Here is a 7,334-nt window from a genome sequence, read left to right on the forward strand (position 1 = left end):
AATAGGCTTCAGTCCCACACACCAACACAAATACCTGTCCTATTAAAAACCAGCACAAAGAAACTTTAAAATGAATGCCACAGCGCCACACTCTCATTCTTGCAGAAGTGCAAAAAAAGGAAACAAAAAAGGTTTTTTTCCCCTCTATATGTCTGGGGTGGAGAAAATGGAAGTACCCGTGTGTAAACGATGCACCACAGACCCGACCACATATTCACGCTTTTCGGAATACTCTTTATTACTGGTTTCTGTATCTTACAGATACGGCTGCAGCTTTTCAGCCGCCAGCCTAACACGCACCAACAACAACAAACATCAGGACCCAGCACAAACTTTAAAGCTGGCGAGGCGTGATTGCCGATGCTGCTCAGGTGTGTCTGCCTCCCCGGCGAACGCGCCCCAGACCACGCCCTGCCACATATCCCCGAACCTTCCCCCCACCCCCCGAGTGGGAGAGGGAATCAGCCCCGACCGTCTGCATCGCCCAGCGGCAGGGACGTGTTGATTGCCGCTTGTCGGGCGGCCGGCCGCATGGCCAGGGCGGCAATGGAGCCGGTGTTGTGACAAACCATCCTACTTTGGCAAAACGTCTTACCGTAAGTAGTTTATGCACATTTCTGCTGTCACAGAGTAATTCCAGCACCAATGTAAGTAGGTATGACGGCTTGCCACTTAACTTTGCCCATCAGAGTATGCTTGTAGCTCATATTCATAAAGCCAGGATGGTTTGCCACTTCATTTTACCCGTTAAAATATGCTTGTAGGTAACATTCACAAGGGTAGCATGGTTTGGCACTTAATTTTAGCCGTCAGAGTATGTTTCTAGCTCTTATTAACAAAGGTAGGATGATTTGCCACTGAACTTTAGCTGTTAAAGTATGCTTCTAGTTCATATTCACAAAGGTAGGATGGTTCGCCACTGAACTTTAGCTGTTAAAGTATGCTTCTAGCTCAGATTAAAAAAAGTAGGATGATTTGCCATTTAATTTTAGCTGTTAAAGTATGCTTGTAGGTGACATTCACAAAGGTAGGATGTTTGGCACTTAATTTTACCTGTCAGAGTATTTTTCTAGCTAATATTCACAAAGGTAGGATGGTTCGCCACTTAATTTCGTGTTGTGCGCATGCGCAGAAACAACGGGTAGGATGGTTTGTCGGGTAGGATGGATTCCCAGAACACCTGAGCGAAGGCCGCCCGCGTGGCAAGCGGTGGCGGTGGCACAGCAGTCGCAGCCATGATTTGAGGCTCTCAGGTAGCTTGACAGGCGGCCGGCGTGCAGGACCCTCGCTCGCCCCCACCTCCGGCTCCGGCTAAGCAGGTACCTTGCGCGCCCCGAACTCCGGCTCGGCTGTCCTCCTCTGGGGAACAGGAATGGATTCAGGCAGAGGGAGAAACCGGCGAAGTGTGATTTTTGGATACCGCTCAGGTGTGTCCGCCTCCCCGGCAGCCACGCGGCAGACCACGCCCTGCCATACCGTGTCATGCAGGTAATGGCATAATTCTAACTGTAATGTGACTACTGAATTTTGTAGAGTAATACATAACTATGTTACTGAAAAATGTAAAACGATTACACTAATAATCGATGTCCGAAGCTAATCAAAACAGTGTATGAAAGCAATATTAACAAGCTGAAAACAATTCAAAGACCAAAAAACAGGCTTCCACATGCCTCTTCCACCTTACACAAACTTTGTCTCTCTTTCAAATGGGAGTGTTTGCACCAGCTGGTGTAACGAGGCACTGATACCAAAGGAGATGTTGCTGTGGAGCTCTGAGATGCTCTCAGCTCGGATAAAATGGTAACATTTGACACTTAATGAACACTTTACATGAGAGTTGTGTTGCCGCTTTATACATCGTGCAGGGCAAGCCAGCCACAGTGTATTTTTTTCTGTATGACAGAGTGTTGTGTCTGCAGAGCGAGTGCAGTAGGTACAGGTAGTAATACAAGCATAGTGAAGATGCATGGAGCAGCCATGTTTAATAAATGAACAGCTGAGCTGCTGGAGGAGTTTTTTTCCATTTGTTTTTGACATATCACATACATATTTTATAGCGTGTCTGGTTGGACTACGGCTTGCCTAGGGAGCAAGACAGATGTTGTGGACACAAATAAAGCATCACAAATGTGTAGATGTGTGTCTCACTGTGAGATTCAGCAAAACAGGAAGCTTTAGTACACCAACAGTTTACTTCTCTACAGGTTACTCACACAAATTATTTAGTATGTGCCATTTAAAATATTTGCAAAAGTCTCTAGTATGTTTTCCTGCCCATGACATTTCCCCCTTATTAGCGTAGATTAGACAGAGCACAATACTTTGCAGTAGTATAAGATCTGTATATGTTCCATTAAGAATATATGATAAAACAATCACAAAAGTCTTTGTCTATTAACACGTAATGTTTCTGCATTGGTTGACTGCTTCTTCTCAGATAAAGCAGGGGTTAATAGTTATATCACCAAGGTTACTCAAAAAGCTCCAAAATAAACAAACAAATATTTTTAAAGTAGTGTTAAATTTTGTCTTCTCCCCTTCCTGTGAAAGATGGGTTCAGAAACACTTTTAAGAAAAAAAAGCTGCCACATGTTAGAGAGCATGCTGGTTTGATTTGGCACATAAAGTCACTTTCGAATCAGGTGACTGACAACACTTTTGTTTTCAGCCAACTTTTCTAAACATCTGTCACCAAGCAGGCAGCTTTTGTTTTTCATGAGACAAGACTGCCTCACCAAGGTGACTTAGGGTGCATTCATTTTGTAGCTCAAGAGATGCTTTGACATTAAACCAGAATTTAGAATTCTGGAAATTTTGCTGTTAGACATAATGTTGTGTTTGAGTAATTTAATGAAACTTTTAAGCAGACCATTAAAACGTAAAGAGAAGCAAGTTAAGAATAAGTTAAATTTATATGACAGTAGAGTAAAAAAGGCACAGTTCACAAACAGATTAGACTTAAAATAAATGCTCCTACTTTACAAAGCAGTTTATTTAAACGAGACGTCTAATTTCTGACCTGAAAAAATAAATAATTTTCAAACCTTGTTTTGCTTCAGATCTTTCTTACGGAGATTAGATGGTTCCTTTTTTTCTAAATGACATTGCGTGTCAGTCACTTAAAGCCGATTCATATAAACAGCAATTGCTGAAGCAAGAAATCATGCAAACACCGCACATATCAGGCAAAAGGTGCAAAACATTACTCACACAGAGGACTTTCTCAAAAGTCTTAATATGTAAATGATTTTTTTTTTTTTTTGTGTGTAGGTCCATCTTTACCCTTACTCATGCATGGACATTGCTTTATGACATCATGGAGTCCATTTCTTCTGCTGCAAGAATTGCAACTACACACATCATAATCTGCTTTGCTGAATCAATACTATTCAACTTCTTATGAGAGTTTCAAGAAGTCATGAAGTATCATTGTGTTGCTTTGATAATCAAATATATGTTTAACAAGATTGAGTTGTTTTAATTACATTTCATAAAGGCAATCAAGCAAAGAAGTCTTTTTGTTTATTTTAACAACATGTTACCTCTTCAGGACCCCATTTCTGTTTTGTGGCTGAATTGTAATGTGTATTTTTAAGCTATCACTCACTCCTCTTGAAAGCCAAGAACATCGTCATAAATTAATGAGTCTTAGTCACCTCTCGCATGGTTTTTAACACATTGCTCATTTTAATTGTTAGCATTGGAACGTGGCCAAGGTTTCCCTGTGGCTGTATTGCTTTTGGCTGTTTGTAGGTCTCTGGGAATTGTTTTTCCAGACTTGGAGAGAGAGCCACCCCCCTTCCTCTCGGTCCTGAAGTCTGAGCCAGGGCAAGAAAGGAGCCCTGGGGTACTCCTCGTTTCCTGTCAACACACACAGCCAACGCTGTGACGCACCATTCACACTAGTCATGTACACATGCAGAACTGTGCCCGTGAACTGGCCCCCTCTCCAACCTTGTCTCTTAAGAATTACGTTTATGTGCAGCTATTCTGAATTAGTGAGCAACAGTAAATTTAGAGGCAAAGAAGGAAGCAGTGTGAAGTTCTTTGTTCAGCCAAAAGCAAGAATGTGGAGGTCAAGGTGATGAATGAATCTATAGCTGTGCGCCTTGAAGCTGCACCAAGAGGCTTTCATTCCTTTGACTTTATAGAAAGAGACAACACATTTACTTTAACTTAAATCCTATCTAAACCACACAGCAAATACCACTAAAAAAAGACAGTTTGAAACCCATTTTTAGAAAAAAGTTCAGTTTTGATTGACTTTTCAAATTTAATGTAGTGTTTTAAAGGATGCAGAGACTAAAACTAATTGGCTATGGTTGAAAAGCACAATAATGTATAATGCATCCTCTTACAATCAGCTCCAAAAGTTAGAAAACTTGTTCAAAATGCTCGTCTGGAGATTTTGCAGGCATTTATACACATGATCCATACAGATCTCCTACATAATTTGGGTGGCTTTCTATTTATCACTATGTAAAGCAGATAATACTGAACCTTCTGGGAACACAGACATGAAACCCTGTCCAAATGTTCATAAGTGACAGGTAAGGTTTATGGAGCTTCTATTTAATGGTTTGGACAATTCTAATACTACAAGCCAATTACTGCGCAACCAGGTGACAACCTCTTATGTCAACAAAAGTTCTGGTTGGCTGTGTGCTGACCATGTGCTGAATCCATGCATTGTGCTTTGGTTTCTGTGTCAGTCTGCTTGTTTGTGATTATTACATGCTGTATGTTAGCTCAGAGGTACCGCATCTTGTCCTGCAAATTATACTTTTTTTTAAAATACTTTGATTACAAAGACACCAGTGCCCCTTGCTTAACACCATTCCTCAGGCTGTCTGAAACAGAGTCAGAGTCATCCTGTTGCAGTTTCTCCTTACGGTCCTGACCTTCTGTGCATGACTGATGTTTTTATTGGTGTCCTACTGACTCCGGAGTGATGCGGCTATTACAGAGGTCACTGAGGTCCATTATGTTAACCACACCGTGCAACTGCCTGACAGCACAGCTCCGTCTGTTTCCAAAAAAATTATCTTGAGACCAAGTCCTCCCTTCTTGTCTTACTGCGCATTGGAACAAAAATGAACTTATTCTTTCCAAAACTTTTAAAAAATGTTCAGGAAAAAAGAAACTCCTCCACCCCAACTCCACCTCCTCCCCATTTTACCATTGTTTAAATTTGTTCCACCTCATATTCAAACACTCACACGATCTCATTGCACAAGTTCCACATTACATGCATGTCAGTGTATGTGCTGTCCTGGGCGGGCTGGGTTTCAAAGGGGGTTTAATGGAGATGGTTGGGAGGGCAGCAGGAGAAATTACTGAATTATACTGCAGTAATTGAGTTAAACAGCTCATACAGCAGTGTTGCTTTAAAAGGGAAACCTATCATTTGTCATATGTTGCTGAGGGTTGTTTTTGAAAAGCCTGCAACTCACAAATTAGCTGAGGTCAGTGTCTCAATAGTGGGAAAAAAGAAAAGGAAAAAGAAGACTAAACTCCTTTTGACAGGACTAAGAAGGCACAACTGCTCGGTGAAGAAGAATACAGCAAGTTGTGACTTAAGCGCAATTACAAAGAGCTTCGCATCAAAATATAAGACAGGTCTGGATGATAGCTCTAAGCTAAAGCTCTTAGTGAGGGGTCTACTAAATTATTGACACGCTGAATACTTACCATATTTTCACTCTTGCCAAAGATGCCAAATGATGAGGGGGAAAACATATTTATCTATTCCCTAAGTGCTTCAAAGAACCCAAAGTGTAACATAGACAAACTGAGCCAAATACAAACACTTGAAGAGAATATGATGATGCAGAAGCCAAATGGTGCTGAGCAGCGCCTGTAACAGGAGGCAGCAAGGGGAGTTTTGAAGAGCCATGCTGGGTTGTTGGCGGTGATGACATTCAAGCCGCGACACAGCTCACCGGGATGCGATTTAGAGCGTGTACTTCCACCTTCCAAATGATGGCACTTCTAAGAGGTGAAAATAGATCCTTCTGCCTTCTCGCAGAGTTCAGAGACGTTATATTTCTGCTAGCGAATCATGAAAAAGGTCTTTTGGAGCTATGAGACACACTAAGCTTGGTTTCAGCTTGGTAACAAACGGCTCAGCTCATTAAAACTAAGTTAAAAGTTATAATAATGCTCGTTCTAAAAAAATTGTCTCTTGAAAAGTACCAAATATTTTCTTGACCTAAAGGTGATATTTTATGATCAAGCAAGTTTATGCTGCTAAACTCTTGGTCATTTTAAATGTGTAATGATAAAAAGATTAAAAACCATCCTATTTAATGGCAAGTCTCTAAGATATTACCAGTAATAATCATATAGCCCATCAGAGATCAAATTTATTTTGTATATTGACATCAACCATCGCTTTTCATATGTAAGCATACAAACTGGGGGAGTTTAAAAGTTTCAGATTCAGACCAGATGCCTGGTGTTGTCAGTTGGATCCCACAGTCAGGAGAGGACCTCAGCCTACCCTCTACTCTGTGAGATTTAACCCTCCTAATGAAACATACGAAAATGTGTCTCGGAGGAGGACACCAAAAAGCAAACTCTTCATTTCACTGCATGAATAAAGGAGACAAACTGCTATATAGCAGAGTCTCTGTGAGGAGTTTTTCCTGATTTTGAAATGAAAACAAACTGGGCTCCAGCCATTCACTGTAATAGATCCCTGGGAAAACTCAGACTCTAGGGCTAACTGGGACATTTCAATTAAACTGCTCAGGAGAAACATAGACAAAAATGTTGACAGAGACCTTATTATAACTATGCAAATAAATAGTTTGAGTTAGGTCCAATTTAGATATAAAATAGACAGTATAATATTACAGAATAAAAACAATCGGTACACATAGAATAGAGTGATGTCAGGTCATGGCCGCATGTACCGCATGGCTTTCATTCCCAGAATTTTGAATAAACAATTTTCAAATGACAAGAAACGGCAGCGTTTTTTAATAAGTAGCCTTTACCGCTTTAACACCACCTGAAGTCAAACATGGCATGACACACTGCATCTGTCTCCATCAGACCCCTTCTATGTTATTTAATGCTAGCTTTGATTAATTTTATAACAAGATTTGTACTGCACAAAAAATAGAAACTACAATGATGCTGTTCTGCTAAGAGGATTTTAGACCAGAATTTAATATTCATCAGTTAATTAAATTTGTTTTTAAATGAAATTTTAAGTTTTCTGAAGTACAAGCTGGAAGACACTAAACTTTGCAATCTATTCGTCTATTTCTTTGCAACGCTGAGAAGCTGGAAGGATTTGAAATTCCATGGAGGATGAACACTGA

General features: G+C 40.6%; 1 long non-coding RNA gene across 2 annotated transcripts; it reads left to right on the forward strand.

Annotated features, from left to right (window-relative positions):
* Positions 1-399: 399 nt before the first annotated feature.
* Positions 400-3,507, forward strand: LOC102082995 (uncharacterized). Of its 2 annotated transcripts, XR_270098.4 has the most exons (4): positions 400-596; positions 1,133-1,488; positions 1,717-1,803; positions 3,274-3,507. It is a non-coding gene; the product is annotated as an uncharacterized LOC102082995 (long non-coding RNA). The 2 variants fall into 2 exon arrangements; XR_003214725.1 differs by lacking the exon at positions 1,717-1,803 and having other exon boundaries at positions 412-596.
* Positions 3,508-7,334: the final 3,827 nt, after the last annotated feature.

This window comes from Oreochromis niloticus, linkage group LG18 (genome assembly GCF_001858045.2).
Source record: "Oreochromis niloticus isolate F11D_XX linkage group LG18, O_niloticus_UMD_NMBU, whole genome shotgun sequence".
Taxonomy (NCBI): Eukaryota; Metazoa; Chordata; class Actinopteri; order Cichliformes; family Cichlidae; genus Oreochromis; species Oreochromis niloticus.